Raw genomic sequence first — 19,785 nt, 5'->3', positions numbered from 1 at the left:
GTGCCTCTGTGTAACTGGTGAGCTTCTGTAATGTGTGTGTGTCTGTGTGTGTGTGTGTGTGTGTGTGTTTGAAAGAGAGAGAGAGTTCCTTTTTTGTGAAAGGACAGCATATTAAAGAAACTACTGTAAGAGATGATCTGCTTCCCTTTTTAGTGTAGAAACCTTTCTGAATTATTTTGGGATATTTTTCAGGGATGTGTACTTTAGTATTAGTGTATTATTTATTCAATGTTTGCCAATATGCCACTGAAAAAAACTGTGGCACCAAAAATAACTTCTGCTTCTCCTAAATATATCAAATGAGGCTTTCTGGGGAGCTCGTGTCCCTTTCAGGGTAGCCAAGCCCCCCGTATTTTGAATCCTGCCCTTCTCTCTCTAAAGTGTCTACTTCAGAGACAAACGGATCAATATCCCACTATTTCTGCCACTACAAGCCCCACAAGCCAGACGATATACTGTATAGAGAAGGTGAGAACAAACTAATCAAGGCCATATTTTACTACGCTGTATCGAGAAATATGAGGCTGCCAGTATCTTTCTTGAGAAAAGCTTCTCAGATAGTGAAACAGCATCAGAATGTCCGAGCTTCTGCGAAACGAGTTAAGATTTTTGTGCAGCAAAAACCTCATAATAATACAGTTCTATCTGACTACCTCCGAAAACAAGGCTTTTAGAGAGTAAAGTTACTTTTTGTTGTTTGAGTTTCCAAAGTAGGTTGTGCAGAATCATAAAATGTCCTTAGGTAACTCCTACTCCAAATTTCAGCATTAATATTAACTGTTTCACAGAAAGGAATAATCTAAAATTGACAAGAATGTCAGTAACAGAGCTGCTTCTGGCTCCATTGTTGATTCAGAGAGGAAGCATTGACCCATTTGTTTTAGACTTTTTAAATCACTAACAGGGCATTCAGTCTATCAAAAGGCGCAATAGTCAAAGAGTCAACCCCTTGAACCTGCTTTAGGAGCAAATCATTAATCTGCCATGAGCCATGTGATACCACCATCAGACTGTTATACGAGTGTGTCCATATCTAATTGTGTTGGAGCTGCAAGTATATGGAAACATGACAGAACAAATGAGAGCCAGCCAAGTCTTTTAAGCCTTGCAGCTAATAACCATGCCTGTGCTTATTTACTCTTCTGGAAATACAGCTTGAGAGAGGCGAGGTGAACACACGCGCACGCGCGCGCGCACACACGCACACACACACACACTTCGCAAAGTGCTTTGAACAAACCAAAATTTACCATAGCAACAAAGCAATGTGCCACAGAAGCCGTAACAAAGCTGTGATGATAAGATATTTGTCATTGAAGTGATATAATCCAACACTCCAGGTGTGTGGTTTAAAGTGAGGGCAAAGTACCGACAGACAAAACGCAAACAAATATGCAGCAGCCAATCACAGTGGGCTTGAACACAAACTAAAGGGGTGACACCTGAATAAACTGTATGTTGGCAAAAAAGGTGTATGTGTGTGTGTGTGTGTGTGTGTGTACTCACCTGCTCAGTCTTGTCTGGGGCCACAAAAACACACACACACACACACACACACACACACGGTACACATCACAGCTTGAAAAGGTTTCACACAAATGTCCCGACACTAAGATCCATGTCTTTTATCCCCTCAAGGGGATTTGTCATCTTCTGAGGTCATATTTGCCTTATGGCAGTGCTATGTACAACAGAGGTCATTACGGGCACATGACACATGAAATGAATGAAACCAGTGTTCATGCTTATGGGAAAAAAAATGTACTTTGAGCAGTGCTGAGTCATATTGTGCACCAGAGTGAATGCATTGGTGCCTGTGTATTTGCTATATAGGCCTCAACTGATTGATGTCAAGTGCTCTGCTCGATGTAGCCGTGTTTGTGTGTCTCTGTGAGTAACATGACCGGTCAAGTGCATGTGCCTGGATAAACATGTCAACTGATTAGTTATTGGTCTCAGGTGACTCGAGCAGGTAAACAGAGGGCAGAGGGTGCAGCACTTAACGTACTTGAGACACAAGAGCTATCACACACACACACACACACACACACACACACACACACAAATGAAGGCCTGCAAACAGACACACATACAAGGGTGGAGTGATTTACAAAACACGCACTATATTGCACGCTCTGTCTCCTTCACACACACACACACAACTACCTGAGATTTTTGTGTTTGCACAAGGAGGCCACGGCGTGTCTTATTTGAGTAGGAGGTGAAAGATCTCTTTTCTTTCTTTCCTCGCTTTTCGCATGTCCTCTTTTACTTCAACCTTTCCCTTTAGGGCTAGGTGGTGTTTTGGTTGAGACATTAATCAACTGTGTGGTAGAGACTGTTTAAATGTATCAACAACGTCAGGATGGGAGAGGTGTTTCCTTTTAAACTTCTTTAATAAGTAGAGACCATCTTGTGCTTGTGATGGGATCACACCAGACGCGGTGCCAAATTGGGCCAGGGGCCTTCCCCAGCTCCTACCCCCGATACTTTCGGTGTCCTCACCCTTCGTTTTGATCTCAACAACACATCTGGGAAGTTTTGTGACCGCATCTTGCACGGTTGAAAATCTGTCCACCGACAGACAGGCTGACATATAAGCAAATGGCAACATACTCATGTGTGGTAGTTACCGATACAGGAGGTGTCTCCAGGACCATAGTTTGCCGAGATGAAACACACACAGACTCAGAAGGTGAAAACATACCAGCCTCACGCTGTCACGGGTGGTAATAACTTTCATTTTATCAAAAATTTCCCCAGATGTAACGCGTGTGCAAAGAGGATGTTTAGCCCCTGAAAAAAGATTTATTTGCATAAATATTAATAATTCCTTGCATTTCATTTTCACACCAATGTCAGTGCCCTAATGTTAAACATGAGGTTTTTTTTTTCATTAATTAAAGACAATGAAATAATGAATACATTCTGATCCTATGTCCCTTTGTTTATTGTTTATTTATCTCTTGTATCTTCTTTTCATTCTTCTTCCTGTAAAATGTTGACATAAGTTTGATGCGGTTCTCCTCAGGTCTTTATCTCTCTACTCCACATTGCATAGTATTTGCAAAGCCACTTTTGAGCAATTTGTGTGTATTTGTATCACTATCTGGAAACGTTAACATCACTCATTCCTAATTCCCTTCCTCTTTCGTCTCTCTGCTCACCCGTCTGTTCCATTGTGTTTTTATGGCCCTCATTACACGTGTTAAGGGTACGCTGCAAACACACCGTTTCACAACTCTGCCTGTGAAAGAGCTGGGAGCGGATAGACGGGTGGGGAGAAACAGAGTGAGTGGAAAAAAAAGAAGAAGAAAGAAAGCAAGACAGACATTTTTCAAGATTGTTTTTACTGCCCAGATAAGGCCTTTTTACCTGGATGCATTCTTAATGAGTAAGGACCCAACACACACTTATAAGCCCGGGAGACTCAAACGTCACAGAAACAGTCGAGAAAAAACACATTGGCCGTGACCCTGAACTGCACTCCTCCCAAATGAATAGCCGTTGTTCTGGCGCCAAAGGTATGAACTGGCAACACCTTTTCCTACCTCCGCCATTTCAACACGAAACCTATTCCTCACTCACCACGCTCATTGAAAACCAACACCGCTTTGACAAACACACGGTCACCTTTCTGCGCTCTTCACAATGAAAACAGCAGCCCAAATCACATCTTATAAAAGTGCTTTTATGCCAGGGTTAGACAGGATACAGCGGCAGTCTATAAAACAATACTGGTGTGGCAGATAAGGATCGGCCTTCCTTCTTCAGAGGCCGTTGAAACCCACAGAGTCAGTCCATAGAGCTTTATGGGTTGAAACTCCCCCGAGGAAACATGTATTTACTGTATATCACAGGTGAACAACTGGGTGAGTGGGCGGTTGTGTGTATGTCCATGTTGAGAAATGTCAGAAAGATAGGAAGAAAGAGATCTCAGCAAGTGGCGACTAAATAAACGTCATTCCACCTTAACACTGAAGCAAAAAACATACGATACATATGCATGTGTTTGTTTGTTTGTGCATTAAATAACCTATATGTCGTCATTATGGCCTGCACTGTGTCTAATCCATTTTGCAATCTTGTTTCTGAACTCTCATGTGTAATAAAGTTGATCAAACTGAAAGTGGAGCACTCCACCATCAGTTCAGTTCAGCCAAGAAAAATAATGGGTGTTTAACTCCCAGGTAGTTATGAGTGATTATCTTGGACACAAGTAATATAAAGACTTTGTATGATGGCAACAGTGAGGCTCGCACGCAGCTAACACGCATTATCTTGCAAATTGTCCGCTCCAGCTCTCACAGATATGAATCACTAACACTTAAAAGCGTTTGCAATAAAAATTTCCATTCATGTCATGACAGGACAAGGTTGGTCCTGCCAAACAGTGGAGCCACTATCTCTTACGTACATGGGCTCTGCGGCCGACAGCGGTGAAGCAATTTCCACATTTCTTCTTCAAGTCTATAAATTAATCAGGTGACGGAGCACTGAACTCAGATTTAAGGACACTTATACGTTAGAGGTATTAATACATCTATATGAAGTATTAAAATAAGTGTACACGTGCCTGTCCATGCAATTAATCATTCTAATACCCATGTTGAGATGTTGGTGCACATGTTCCACCACACATCAGAACCTCTCTGAGCCTGCCATTATCTTTTTACAGGCTCTCTCCTGGCCTGGGGCCTGCAGTACAGGCAGTCTGTTGTATCAGTTGACACCCCCAGCAGCAGCAGCAGCAGCAGCAGCCAGCATCACAGAGATGCATTCTTGGCTGCAGATAATAAACACAGAGCGGAGTGGACACTTCAGAGGAGGCTCCACACGGCTGAGAGGGGAGGACCATACACAGCAGAGACAAGACATGGACCGAAGGCCCACTGCAATCAGGGGAACTCCGCATTCCAGAGTGTACCAATGACAATATATATATATACAGTATAGTGTAGTACAAAGTGGACTTAATGATTAACTTACATTCATTTCACCTCTGTGCCCAACCACATGCATTTTTATATCTATCTTTAAAGTAATACCTGTTGACAGTTCACTGAGCCACGCCCCCTGAGTTACCGATGCCGATCTCTATATTCTCGTAATAAAGTTCACAATAAAAACGAGCCGATTCAACGCTCTATATTTCCATTTTTTGAAACAATGGCTCCTTGATTTCAGCCAAAGGGGACTTTGATTGATGAGCAGATGTGTACAACCACAGCTAGCTGGCTACGGTTAGCTCCAGGTTAGCTCTTGATGGAAAAATGACATGATATTGTGCTGAAAGACTGAAGCTACATCTATATCCCAGGCAAAGCGTCAGGATAAACTGACGATCCATGTAGAAGACTCCGGGATAAATGAATAGAGCAGCACTAAACTGCAGTTTTGAACAAGTTAGTCCTACTATGTATTCATAACGTAAAGTAAAAGAAGCACGTTATTTCATGATATTATCACTCTGTTTAGCCGCTTTCCTACATACTTGGACAAGCAACACAGATGTAAGATTTATGTGTTATTGTTCACATTTTCAAACAGTACGTTTCACTTTTTTAATGTTACAAGAGAAAGGGCTTTCAGGGTGGCGACGAACCAAAATGTTTGTGACAGTATAACTAACTAACATTTGAAGCCAACATTTAATTAGATAAACAGACTCACTCCGTACACCTTTGCTCTTGTATTTTTGATTCTGGAAAATAATAAAAAGATATACAGAGTATGACTCTTAATACAGCCCTATGCACACCACTTCAACGTGTGGAGAAATCCAAAGAATCGATTGATCTGCTGCCCGTGAGAAGATTGGGGTTTTAACGAACAGTCAGGTTGTAAATACTTCAAAATCAGTTGAGAAAGTGAACATTTAGGAAAACAAAACCGGGAAATGTTATAGGAAAAAAAAAAGGGTAACAGTTTGGTTTTACGGATACGATGACTACCCTGGAAATCAAACCAATTCAACATTTTGGGGTTTTAACTGTCATTCATTCGCTGCCAGTCTAACGCTACACTTCCAACCAGTCAACTGATGCGTTCTGCACCCTCGCACTTTTCTATTCTGGCTATTATTTCCAAAGTTATGTCTCAAACTCAAACATGTAACTCCCATGACACCACTCTTATAGATCATAGCAATAGTCTACTGTACGTGTGCACGTCCACGTGCTCCAGTACCTTATTAGTCCATTATTCACAGGCTGCTAGGAAGCCAAATTGAGGGTTAGACCATCCTCGGCATGCTCTGCTAGATGACAGGGCAAATATGTCTCAACACAGTTTATAGCTCGACTTTAAAGTTGCAATCTAACAATAGCTTTAGGCTCTGAATCAAAGCCTCGCTGACTCTCCAGTATAAACAGGCTAAAAGTCGTAATGCAGCGCGGAGTGAGGCATTTGTCACAGGTACAAGTAGTGGAATTAAGTTTGTGTGTTTTGAGTAGGACATAAAAGCACATACCAGGAGTGTACTTGGAAAATAATGATTGTGTGTGTGTATGTGTGTTGTAGTGGGCTGTTTTCATGCAGGTTACTCATTGATCCAGATGACTTGAGGGAGTGGTGGTACAAGGCGGGGATCGGCTCCAGCAGCAGCTGTGAGGGGTGCATGAGTGAACACAGACACACACATACCCACACATTTCTATATAATTTCTAAAACTGAAACTTCACAGGTGCCAGATACACAATCACTGTGTGTGTGTGAGGGTATTTGCGTACAAAACATACACACAGGCTGACCTTCCTCCCTTAAAGTCACCCCTCCACATCTCTGATGCTTGTCTAAACACTCCTACAGAGAGAGGAGGGCTTTTCACAACACACACACACACACACAAACACACTTTGTTATTAGACAATTCGCCGAGTTGAGCTCTGACAAAGAATGTGACAGCTCCACACACGTCGTCGCACGGCAGAGGAAGAACACACACACACACACACACACACACACACACACAGGAGGAGGCGGAGAGGCGGCATGACCCAACATGCGCTTGGCTCCGATGGAAAACTGTCGGACGCTCCATGGCACAAAGACTCTGGGAAGAGGAGCCGGGAAAGCCGGCATTCCGCGGGACAGGGTTGTGTACACTGTCCTGAGCCGGAGCTTAGAGGGCGAGAAGGAGAGAGAAAGGAGGGAGGGAGGAGGGCAAGGAAGGCCCAGAAGATGATGGAAGTGATAGTAAGCAGTGCCGGAGAGAAAGGGGAGAGAGAGAGAGAGGAAGAGTTGGAGGAGAAGAGAGACAAATGAAGGAGGGAAGGAGATAGAGGGATGTCACAAGTATCAGTCAGGAAGTACAGTATGGACTGTTTGCAGCAGCCATCGTGGTTAGTGACTCCATCCTTCAAGCCTCGAGGCAGCAAACATGTCTCTGCTGAAGGGTCCTTGAGCAAACAGACTTTACCTGCACAATCACAACTTAGTCTTCAAGACATCTGCATTAAGCTGCAAACTTTCTAGTACCCGGTTATGATTACCTCAGCATCTTTTAAAAACACAACTTCGCAATAACCACAATCAGATCCAGCCGGTCGCAAAATGAATAGGCTTATGTTGATGCAGATGCATAAATCAAGTCAATCTTCAGGTTATTAGCAGGGAGGAGTGACTGAGCTGCACCATAAAGCTGTCCATCAAACTGATTAGCAACCTAACTCTCTCACAATATAGTGAACAGTAGGCATTGTAAACCTAAACTTTATTTTTTTCTTCCGCCAACTGCAAATGAAGCCTATACACAACCTGTTTGCACGCCATGTTTTAGTGTCAGTCTATATTATAAACGCCAAGTGGCTTAACTTATTTATGTTCCTAAGGGCAAAAAGAAACTCACATTTTGCCTGAGGACTTGAAGAATGAGCTCAGCACCTTTCTGTCATGATGTCATGTGTAAAGCTACAGGAGATCACCTGCCTTTGGAGATTAAATGTTCTACAACCACAGATCCATGTGTGAGCCTTGTTTTGGCAAAGGTGGAAATTTAAAAAAAATTGATTGAAAAGTTCCCATCTGCAAAGGAGCAGTTATGAAAACTATATTGCTGTTAAACATTTACCTGAAATTACGTCAATCCTTTCTCCCCCTCGGGCACCCTCATGCACGCGCACACCAATAGAACCAATTAGCCCGATAAGGTCAAGAGCAACGCGCTTACCTGAATATGCATATTTCTTCATGATTGTAGATGTTTCTTCTTTCAGTCGTTATGTGCTATTGTAATTTGAAAATCGTAACGGTTGATGCGTCGATCCGGTTTCTCAGTGCGTCAGGACGTTTGCATCCGTAACTTTTCCAGATTGTTTCTATTTTTGTGGGTGCCCTCCTCTCTCCTGGACGGTCAGCTTTCACCTGGGCGCAGGTAAAACCACTTCTTACTGAGCTTTCTGAACTTATTTCCGCGTCTTAACTTCCACCGCGAACCACTCAGGGCGACAGTCTGTTGGGAATGGATACAATCTCACCTGCGCTCCTCCTGACGCACGCCCAGTCCAGGAGCGGGAGTGGTTTACTTATCAACTGTGGGAGCTTTTAGCATCAAACTTTAGGAGGTGGAATAAAGACAGATGTAAATCATATTGGCTGTGGGATTGTGAATAAAGAGACATTTAGCAGATCTGGTCTGTTGCGCTATTTAGAGATCATATAACTTGATATTCTGCCTTTAAACATATGCACAAAATCTTATTTATGGGTCTGCATATAATTTATCAACGACCACAAGTTGTGTGTGTTTTGTATGAGGGAGTGCGGGGACAATTTGTTTCCAGTGTAGACTCTGTGGCCTGCTTCTTGTTCATAGAACATGGATTCACATTCTGCAACAAAGAGCTGCAGTTCCGAGCTGTAGAGACCTCTTGTGGCTGCTGCCCGGTGTCGTCCTCTTCCTCTCAGCACTCTGAACCCAACAGCTTTCATACAGCAGATATATTATATTTCATATCCAGATCTGATACCCGATTTATTCATTCAGGAAACGTTTTGAGGTGTCATATTGACTAAAAATACTATGCAAGTAGAGAGTACTGTTCCTCATTAAAAGGACGGAGTGCTCATTGGAACTGAATTATCAAACAGCAAAAACATGCCAGTACTTGGATTTACAAGTTACACCAGATGTACCTTTCAAAATGTGTCTATTCAGACAGCTGTGGGTGGACCTGCAGGCTGTTTGACCCAGAACAACATCTAGACTCTAGATGCTCATACTTTGATCAAAGTATGAGCATGCATTGTCAGATGCACCCAGCAAGACTTTTATTATCAGTGGTTGTTTTGCAGAGTATAGACTTGATATATTTAGAAACAGAAAGCAAGAAACTTGTAATAAACTGCTGCAACACGCAGGAGACAACTATGGACAATCGTACATGCTAAAATGTAGCATTGAAGTAGCACAAGTGCAGTAGTATCAGCCACTGACTTGTATCAGCTATACAGAAATGTTCACGTAAAGTTTGATAGCATTAGCCACCATTAGCTTCTGGTCATACCAGACCAAATGATCAGTGAAATTAACATATTTGTAAGAGGAAGAACGAGTTCCTTCTTTGAAAGTCTCACTTAAATATTTGTGTTTTTTCAAGGGACGCAGCACAAAATGTCAAGTGAGTCATCTCAGTTCTCAGAAACCTGAGTGTGCTTGTTGTGCATGGACTAAGCACAGCACATACAGTAAATGTGTTTCTCACTCTGAAAGGCTGACGTAGTTCTGTCATGTCTGTCAAAATTGAGTTATCCATTATCTTTAAGTGTCTCTGTTCTAAGCCTCCACCCACAGGGTTTAACTAGCTACTGAGTGGATATATATATATATATATATATATATATATATATATATATATATATATATATATATATATATATGTATATATATATATATATATGTATATATATATATATATATATACATACATATATATATATACAAACGATATACATATATATATATATATATATATATATATATATGTATATATATATATGTATATATATATATATATATATATATATAAATTGATACGTCAAACTGATTCTGACAAAAGACATGTTTTCAGAATGGACCAAATGTTTTATCAAATGATCAAATGGGCAGGGACTGGAGCTGCTGAGGAAGACAGAATATTGATACCCAAATAAAAGTTTCTGGACCCAATAAAGAGAAGAACAGTTCTTTCACAAGTTTAGCTAAGACCTCGATACAAAATCTAAACCCGTAAGACAACTTCAGCATCTAAATCTGGCAGCCCAACATAAACTAAGCAAAACTGAGCTGAGGCCACTTGTGGTGAAGCAGACTAGGAGAGCCTAGAGGTGGTACCGCTTACTTACCTCAGGTGCAGAACAGCAATCCTTTAGCTAAAACGTTGCAATCTGCCGCTACATCCCAGTGCTTCTACTTGCATGCATACGGTGAAAATATTTCACCACGGGTGCTTCCCAACTATTACACTCTGCTTCACTGAAAGAAAGGAACTAATGCAAAGAGGATAATAAAAATAAAAAAGGTAGTTTGAAATACAGGCAAGAGAATGATAACAAGGGAAACAATGAGCAAAACAGCAGCAGGGGAACCTAAAAGGGGAAACGTACTAACAGGGTTCCCCATGCTGCATACTAAAATTATACATTTTGATGTTGTGACCGCACTCACCACCTTAAATTGGGAGGGGAGCATTTTCAACCACACTTGATCAGTTTCCTTTGAGTTCTGTAATGCTTCAAATGTGGGATGCCCTGGATCACAACATCAGCATCACCCTCTGCTTACCAGCAGACACCAGGAACCTCATCAGGCCTTCAGGAACATGATGATATCGCATAACTGCTGATTCAAAGGCTCCGCGTCTCTGTGTTCCAGATGCAGCAAACAGCGGAGGCTGCAAGAGGCAGCCGACCGTAGGAATCCAGGATCCCATCTCACAATGCAGGATTGTGACTGCCCTCGGTTGCTGTTGATATTCACAGTCAATTGATCAACTTTATTGTTTTTTACATAAAACAAATTTCCATGCAGGACATCACCCACCAAATGATGGACCAAATATGGTGTCAGATCCCTGTAGCAGAGTGAGGATATAATTATGTTGATATACCCTTATCAAAAATGATACAGATTAAGTGTAAAAAATAAAGATTAGCTATGTGACATTTTACATTCAAAGGCTGACTTTGAAATTGTGACGGGACTTTGACGTAACATGTAAGGCCATAACCACATCCTGGTACCGTGGTGAACTAGCTCATAGGACCTCTCATGCAACAGGCTTCAACCAGAAAAACTATAGGTGCAAAAGAGATACACACACCAACTCTCAAACTTGTAAACATTATAGGAAAATAACTAATCAGATAGAGTTTCAGACACTTTGAATCAAAACTTTTTGTCACCCAACACCTGCGTAGACTTCGAAAAGCACCTGTTGTGAACAACAGTCACAAAAAACAGCCTCTGACATATTTTGCGAGAGCTAAAAAAACCCCACATGAGAAGTTAGCCCCATTTTTAGAACCAAAAGAAAACCAACAACAAAAATAACACAGCCTTGATCAACTGCACCTGTTTGTGTTTGTGTGTGTGTGTGTGAGAGTGTTAGTGTGAAGGGGGACCACTTGTAAAAACTGGGCTTTGAGGTCAGTGGTATAGCACTCTGAGGGGTTATCAGACACGATACTGAGCCCTCTCAGAGGCCACGTTAAAACAAATTGTCTGTACATGTCAAATGCAAGTCAAATATCATATCATCTGGTTTTCTAACTACGCGTCACAGCACCCATTGGCTGCGGGAAACTGTGACAGATTATTATCTCTAACTGTGTTGTACAGTATTATTGTGCCTCAGGTTCTTCCGTATACCTTATCATTTGGTGTTTCCTGTTACAAGTTATGACAGTTATGGAAACTGATGCAGCTGCACGATCAGTACTTTTCTGCTATTGTGCAAATAAGTCTAAATTCATACAATGAAAGTATAAAGTAGAACATTTGCTGCGTTAAGTAGCTGGGACCTTGTGGTTGAGATGCGTTGGGTTTCTTGCTGTAAATGAGCTGATGTTCTTCTTCTTGTAACAGGGGTCTCAGTTTCCATGTAAGCGCTATACCACTCACCGCAAAGCCCAGTTTCCATTTCTAGATGGACTTTTTACAAGTGGTCCCCCTTCACACACACACGCACACACAAAACTACAGCTACTGCATACTCGCAACGCTGCACCTTGACACATTTCACACTTGAAGGCCTCATCTCATATTTGCTGCTTGGTGAAGAGTCACAGCTTGTGACCACACGGCTGCACCGCACAAGTAAACATTCTCCTGTCTTGCAGGCTGCCATAAGATCAGATTTTGTTTCCTCCGTGACATTTTATTGTTGACTCATACAGTGTCTCTCTGACCTGAGTTTGAATGTGTCTTGTCTTGAGCTACATAGTTTGAACTCTTTGATTTACAGTGTTTACATCGGTGAAAACATGCACTCGGCTCGACTTGGCGCCGCAAATAAGTTATTGTGCTGTTTTTCATAGAGGTTATTTCTTCTTGCGTGGTTCTTGTTGTAAAAAATATATTTAATGTAAAAGACAATTCGCTGAGTTCTCCCGTATTCTGATAAAAAAAATAGTTTGTCACTCAAGAGTTGCCTTTGAAAAAAATCAAATGGACCTATTTGATGTGGGATGTTGGCGGCTGAAGCTGTGTGAAAGTTAGAACCTCAGACTAAGAACTTAATTTGTTGTTGTGATGTTATCTCTTTTACAGTAAACCAATGGAAGTGAAAGTTAACAATCAGACCATGGGATGACTCATTTCATCACCTGTTCACTTTTTCAGTAATCTACATAGTTCCAGTGCTGCTGCTCATCAATCACCAACGTCTGATGTTGCAGCTCAGAGAAAAGGTGTAAGGGGTTGACTGGGAGTTAAAAGTTGGAGTTTCCCTAAATGAATGAATCCAGCATTACTACAAAAAAAGAGTGAACATTTTCACGCCCAAACCATGTTTCTGATTAACACCTTGACCAACCAAACAAAGGGTCAGCGTTTTGCTGTGTCTGTGAACTCATTCAAAAATTAGCTCAAGACTCGTTTAGACTGGCGTTTGGGTAACAACTCATGTCCTAGGCCTGCTTTTAAACCATGTTTTACTTTTTTGTGCATTCCTAATGTATATTATTGGCTCTTATATGGTCACATTGTGTTTGTAATTCTGCTCCTGTTAAGCACTTTGTGACTAATGTCTGTGAAAAGCGCTTTATAAATAAATTTGACTTACTTACTGGTTTTAAATATTTAGTTCACACAAAATTCCAGACATTTCTCTCTAACTTTTCTCACTTAGTTTAATTGTCATTGCAGGGAATACTGACCTGTACCTGGTTAACCTTGTGTTTCATTTTCATTTATTCGGACTTGACTTAAAACAAACACAATCTATCTCATGGCATCATGGTGGCGGTGCCACAAAACCACCGGGTTTAGTAAATGATTTCAGACATGGCTACCAATCCCACTAGTTCATTGTTTTATTTATGTAGACAATAATTACAGCTATTACGATCACAATACATAGTATCATCTTATAAGACGTTCAAGTCAACCTTGGCCTTTTTTTTTTTTTACAATAAATCATCTCTTTGTAGAAAGTTATAAGAAATGTATGAAATTAAAGAAGATATTTACATTAAAAATACATGTCAGGGTACAATCCAGTTCAGATTTCTGGCCACTGAAAGACAAAACTAATCGTGGCATTTGTGCGTCTCTATACTAACAGAGTTGTGTAAAGAATGTTCATACAATGTGTCAAACTGTTCATTAGCACTGCAGGTGTTCTGGCATTGTGTCTGGCATTGCTTGTGCCTTAGTGGTGCAGAGAGATTGTGGAGTTTCAGGTCGCTCGCCTGCAGGCTGACATCTTTATTTTCTGCCTCCACGCATCTCCTCATACACATCGTTGTTGGGGACGCGCCGCGGTTTCTTTGCGGTGCACATCTTGGTCTGGTAACAGCAGAGATCGATGTCAACATGTTAGATGCAGGGCAATTGCACAATAAGTAGGAGGATTATTATCCTGTGTATTTTTTTGCAACTCGTTCTTTACTGGGGCTGTTTTCTTGAATCATAGTTTATCTTTGCAACATGACAGGTTGTATAAAAAGGGACATTTTTAAGTGACACAACATTGTATAACACACTTTATCAATAGTGGTTCACTTGAACTTGTGTATACTCAAGGTTTTATTTCAAGACTGGTCAAGACCACAACTATACTATGTATATATATTTATATATATATATATATAGTGTATGTACACACACATATGTACAAACTGAATAATTCAGATTGAACATTTTGCTCTGACATAAGTTGCTGTCATGCGGCTACTATTATATTGTCTGGAAATGACACTCACAATAAACCTCAGTTTCAAACTGAAATAATAAATTCAACACATAATTGTAATTATGAGTGTTTTTCAGACGAGTACTTTTGAGAATAACAGGAAACACAGAAACAGCCCCTGAGATTCCATCAGGGTTTTGTGAGTCACAGCCAAACACATTAAAATGAAGAAACACACACACACACACACACCCACACACACACACAGAGAGAGAGAGACTAAAACACATGGGTACCTTGAGGATGATCCACATGAGGAAGCATATGATGATGCCCAACAGGGTAGCCGCACAGATCACAACCGACACCAGGATCAGATTGTTGTTGTCTGATTTGTCGTCACACCTCATATCTGTTATCAATGGAAAGTGTGTTCAGCTGAGACTCACGCTGGAGATGCTCTCCTCGTTTTTACCCCTATAATGTTATATTGTCGATGGCATTTTCATTTATTTTGCAACTTTCCATTTTGGGTGAATTATCCTGATACAATATTGTTCTGGTAAAATTACAAAAACTCCACTCAAGATTATATAAAAAGTATAAAGTCTCTGTACCAGCCTCTACTGAATGTGAGACTATTTTATCTTTATTGTCTTTTATGATTATTTATACTAAATTAGGTAGTATTGGCAGTGGAGTCAAAAATAGTTTAATTTGCAATGAAGTGAACAGAAGGCATATCAAATAAGTCAATGTAAGTTAAGTATGTATCAGACACTTTGAGGCACTTTGTGAAATCCCTGCTTTAACGTCTTGGACTGGATATAATCATCTGTTAATGTTTGGATTATTGTTTCCCTCTCACCTCTGAATTAGTTACATCACATGTTGCCCTTCTATATATTCTATATTTCGTGAGTATGCATAAATTGAGAGGCTCACCTGTCACCACCAGGAGCACAGACCCCGAGCCTTGCACTTCTACGTTTAGATTGCTCTCTCCGTCAAACTTATTGTACATGCACCAGTATGGCCCCGTGTCGTCAGAGGTCAGGTTCTTGATGAGAATGTCCAAGTTGGGGAATACTCCGTTCACCTGAAGTCTGCCGCTGAATTCTTTGGCAGTGTTAGATTTGTCTGATGTGCTATATTTGAACAAGACTAACGTCTCACTGAGCCCCTGCTTCAGACTCAGGGAATCGTGGTCTTTTTCACTTCTGCACTGGATGGTGACGGCTTCTCCAAAATCTCTCCATACCACTCCACTGCTCCTTACTTAGATAGACACACAAAAAAAAAACCTGCAGAATTAGTCTGTTTCATCTCACGTTACATTTGAGAAAGCTTTACACACATGTTCAATTCTCGTCTTCCATGTAATGAGTCTTACCTGTGGCACTCAGGGCTGTGCATGAGAGACAAAGGACGGCTGTGAGCTTTAAATAGACGGCCGACATGCTGAGAGTGACTGTCACACAGCGGTTCTCTTGAGTTGTAGCTCTTCAGCAGGAAATTTGTACGTGTCTTCTCTCACAGCACCAAGTGCAGCTTCTATAACACATGACCTACATCAAGGTGTGTGATGTGGGCGAGAAGGTGACAACGTACTCAGACAGCATAGATACATTCTAATGTGGGATTGGCTGACTTTTTAACAAAAAAACCCATCTCTGACGTAACACCGCTCGTACCGGAAGTGTAGATTAACACTTGACTGTTTTAAACCCTCTATAAAGCACGAGGCACGATATCATCATTGCGTGGTGTGTTTTAAGAGTCTGCACGAGTGCATCTGCATTGCTAGCAGAGGAAGATCAAACACGTCTGATGACAATCACAGGTGCTTGAAATCGAATTGGATAAGATCCAGTTCTACAGTAAAAAGAAGAGCTTTTAATCAGTGTTGAGCTAGCTGTCACAATAAACTCCTTAAACAGGCTGTGTGTTGATCAACTTAACTGTAAAACATACTTTATGTTTTAAAGATGAGTATATATTCTGAGTAGATCATATGCAGACAGCTATGAATATAATGCCAGCTAATGGCGTGTTTCATACAAAGGAGGAGAAACCACCTCACTGGCTCAGAATACAGTATCACAAGGAATGAAATTAAACAGTTGTATAAAAGGGTCGGTATGATTCTACGTAGACAGAGACGAAAATAAATCACTGTCGTAATCCCAAAGATGCAAAAGCGTCATGAAATCTTAGACATTAAACATGTAATGAGTCTTACCTGGGCCACCCAGGGCTGTGCAGGACAAACAAAGGAAGGCTATGAGCTTCAACCAGACAACAGACATGCTGACAGTGACTGTATGAAAGAAATGACATGAAATATAAACCCTAAAAAGGAAGCGTTAAAAAGGAAGTCGTTTTTTACGCCTCAGGTTTCTTGACCAAAAGTCTTCCAACAACATGTGAAACTTGTGCGTGAGAATAAGATCATTTCTGCAATATGAGATTGGCAGCTCTAATCTGAACTGGAATAATAATATACACACATGGCATGAGTTGGTTTATCACCTTGACAAAAGACAGATTGTGCGTTTTAAAGATATGTTTTCCTCAGAGGTCGTATAACTCATACTTAAAGGGAAGCTGACTATTAGACTGCTCTTCATTAAATCTCCCGAAAGCATCAGACACAAGGAAACATTAGCACTCAACAATGTTTTTGAGAGCTTGTCAATGCACATTCCACACTGAGAGTAGGTTCAAAGTTTAGCATTTAGTGTGGTGCAGTGGGTGGGAGGCCTTTGTTTTTCACTGTTTCTATTGCCCTCTAGTGGCAGAAGTGTTAACCATTTAGACAAAATACAGTTTGATGCTAAAACTCCTCTGGGCACCAGTAAGTGCAGGCTGGTGTGTAAACAAATAATTAATGACAATATAGTAAAACTTACAGTTGTAAGAATATAAAATGTGTTTTCGTAAGAGAGATTAGAATTGTTGGAATTTTGTTGTTGGGGCTCGCAGCATTAACAATTTACATTTAACAATTCTCCTTTTCACGCTTCATTCCAAAATAAAGAATAATGAAAGAACAAAGAAAATTAAGCATTTCAAGTGCATTTTACGATGCACTTGAAATCTCCACACATGAGCCTCTTTAAATCAAATATAAATAATAGATAAATTCTGAAATTCATTAAAAATCATATGACGAGCCAATCAAGTTAAAAACAAAACAAAATAGATACAGCATCTTTTCTGCATCAACATACTCAAAGAAAAATATCCTCCCATATATTCAGGAGTAAAATCATATAATGTACCTATTGCTAACAAGGTTCTATAAGATGCTGACCAGTCTAGTTTGAAGCAGAAAGGACCTCAACAGACTCCATTAAGTTGTCCCTGTCCTGAGAGAATTGTAAACATCAACATCAATCACATCAATAAAAGGCTTTCATTGTCTTTGGAGATGAACTCAAAGACTACCCCCACCCCGCCTGCTCTTTCTGCCTTCCTCTGGGACAGATTTGAAAAGGTCCCCGTCCATCTTCTCTCCTCCAGTCTCATCCGGTTAAAGAGAGACGACGTGAGCCGCAGCAGACACCGCAAGGATCCCTGTCCATTTGCCAACCAGTGCTTCCTGTTTAGGGCTTCTGGTGGGTGGAAAGCGTTATATTTTTGAGAGTGCCAGACAATCAGGAGGCTCTGTCTGTGGTCACAGAGAGGACATATCATTTCTTCATACATCATTACTTTGGTTGTGGATTCATCATTTCAGTAGAGAAGTAATGCTGTCTTCCGCCTGGTGTTAGGATACAGAGCAACACATTAATAGTGTATTTCCTCATACAATTATTCCTTTCTCCTCAATTGCTGAGTCAGTGCAGTGTGAGTGGATGGGATTATTGATCGCCTGATTGCTTGCCATGTCACTCAGAGATGACTCACCTCATTTCCATGCGCTCATATCCTTTTCCTCCTCAGAGATCTCCTGGGAACACACGAGGCCTCATCTGGAGGGCACATGGTATCAATACATTGAAGTTGCAAATGAGCACGGGTGCTTACACATTAATAACAGACATCGGTTAAATAACTCGGCATATGGCTGCGGGGGAGGAAGATGTTAATCCCCCGTCTCTCTAGAAAGATTAGCAGGATGATCCAGGGGGGGATAGACAAGATAGTCTGTTTCTAATGTGGTTTTACTGATTAGCTGTTGACCTGGACGAAAGAGCAAACGCCAGGGTGGCATTTGTTTGCTACAGAGGGGGGGGAAAATAAGGAATTGTACACTCAAAATGAACAGCGGGTCTTCTACAGAAGAAAAAGCACCAGAGATCCGTTCTGACTCTGCGTCTTGAGGTGTATTAAAAGGAACAGGGCTTTCCCTTGTGGGTACAGCACTTACCTAAAAACAAGCCTTCATTGACTGCCCTCCAACATCCTGGCGCGTCTCCAGAGCAGGAAGTTATTTTCTTGATCTTAAGTGACCTCTGCATGCCTTTCACAGCAGACGAGGGCTTCAACACACCGCACTCTTCACGGGCTGCTCAGGGTTTGTCAGCGAAGGAGGGAGAGACAAAGGCCACAGTTACAGACATATGGAGCGTGCAGAATATAATGGAAAGCCCGCAGTGAGCACAGGATGAAGACTTGGATGCTCTGGGTCAGCAAGACCGTTCAAAATACCCGTCATTCCCAGATATTTCTCTATTATCACTGCTAAAAGATCCTCCAGCTTCACAGTGAGGGTCAACAATACAGGCAGTCAGATCAAATCACAGAGTAAAGATGAGAGGACTCTATTCGGGGGTCATGAATAATCAGAAGTGATCTTTTTCTATTAGAAGCCTATTTTTTTTGCATTTCACATCAAGGACTGAGAAGTGCCTCTTTCCATCTCAGGTGGATATACAGTAGTTCACTAGTTCAAGGACTCAATATATGATCAGGAGTCACTTCCTGGGGTTGAATTTCTATGATGATCACCCTCGTCTCTGCTACTCAGTCTAGCAGTTATAGCTTCCATGCCGTTATAAGATAAACACGTCTGAGCATTCTGGCATCAGCATAGCTGTAACAGCTGAAGGAGTTATGTTGATAAATGCACTAAATATAGGTGACCATATCTCAAATGTGCCTTTATATATCAATACCGACAGAACTACCGTCTTCTCCAGATGCAATAATTTGAATTGGTCCCATAATTGGATAGAAAGTAACCAAAACAAATTTGATTTTTTACGCGTTTGTCAAATAGGAAATCTAATCGTCATGATTCACCATCTTTGTGTAGCTTTCGATTCAAGGAATAACTCAACGATACATTCTCAGAGAGACATTGAACTCTCTCTGAATATTTGAGAATATGAAAAAAAAGAAAATTTGTTAACTGCATCCAAATAAAACTCAAGACTAAGACAAGCAATTCCAAATAAAGCCATCTTCGTGCAGTGCTGTTGA

The sequence above is a fragment of the Anarhichas minor genome, unplaced genomic scaffold (assembly GCF_050575085.1).
Source record: "Anarhichas minor isolate MPS153535 unplaced genomic scaffold, ASM5057508v1 ptg000007l, whole genome shotgun sequence".
NCBI lineage: Eukaryota > Metazoa > Chordata > Actinopteri > Perciformes > Anarhichadidae > Anarhichas > Anarhichas minor.
This window is presented reverse-complemented; position numbering follows the sequence as displayed.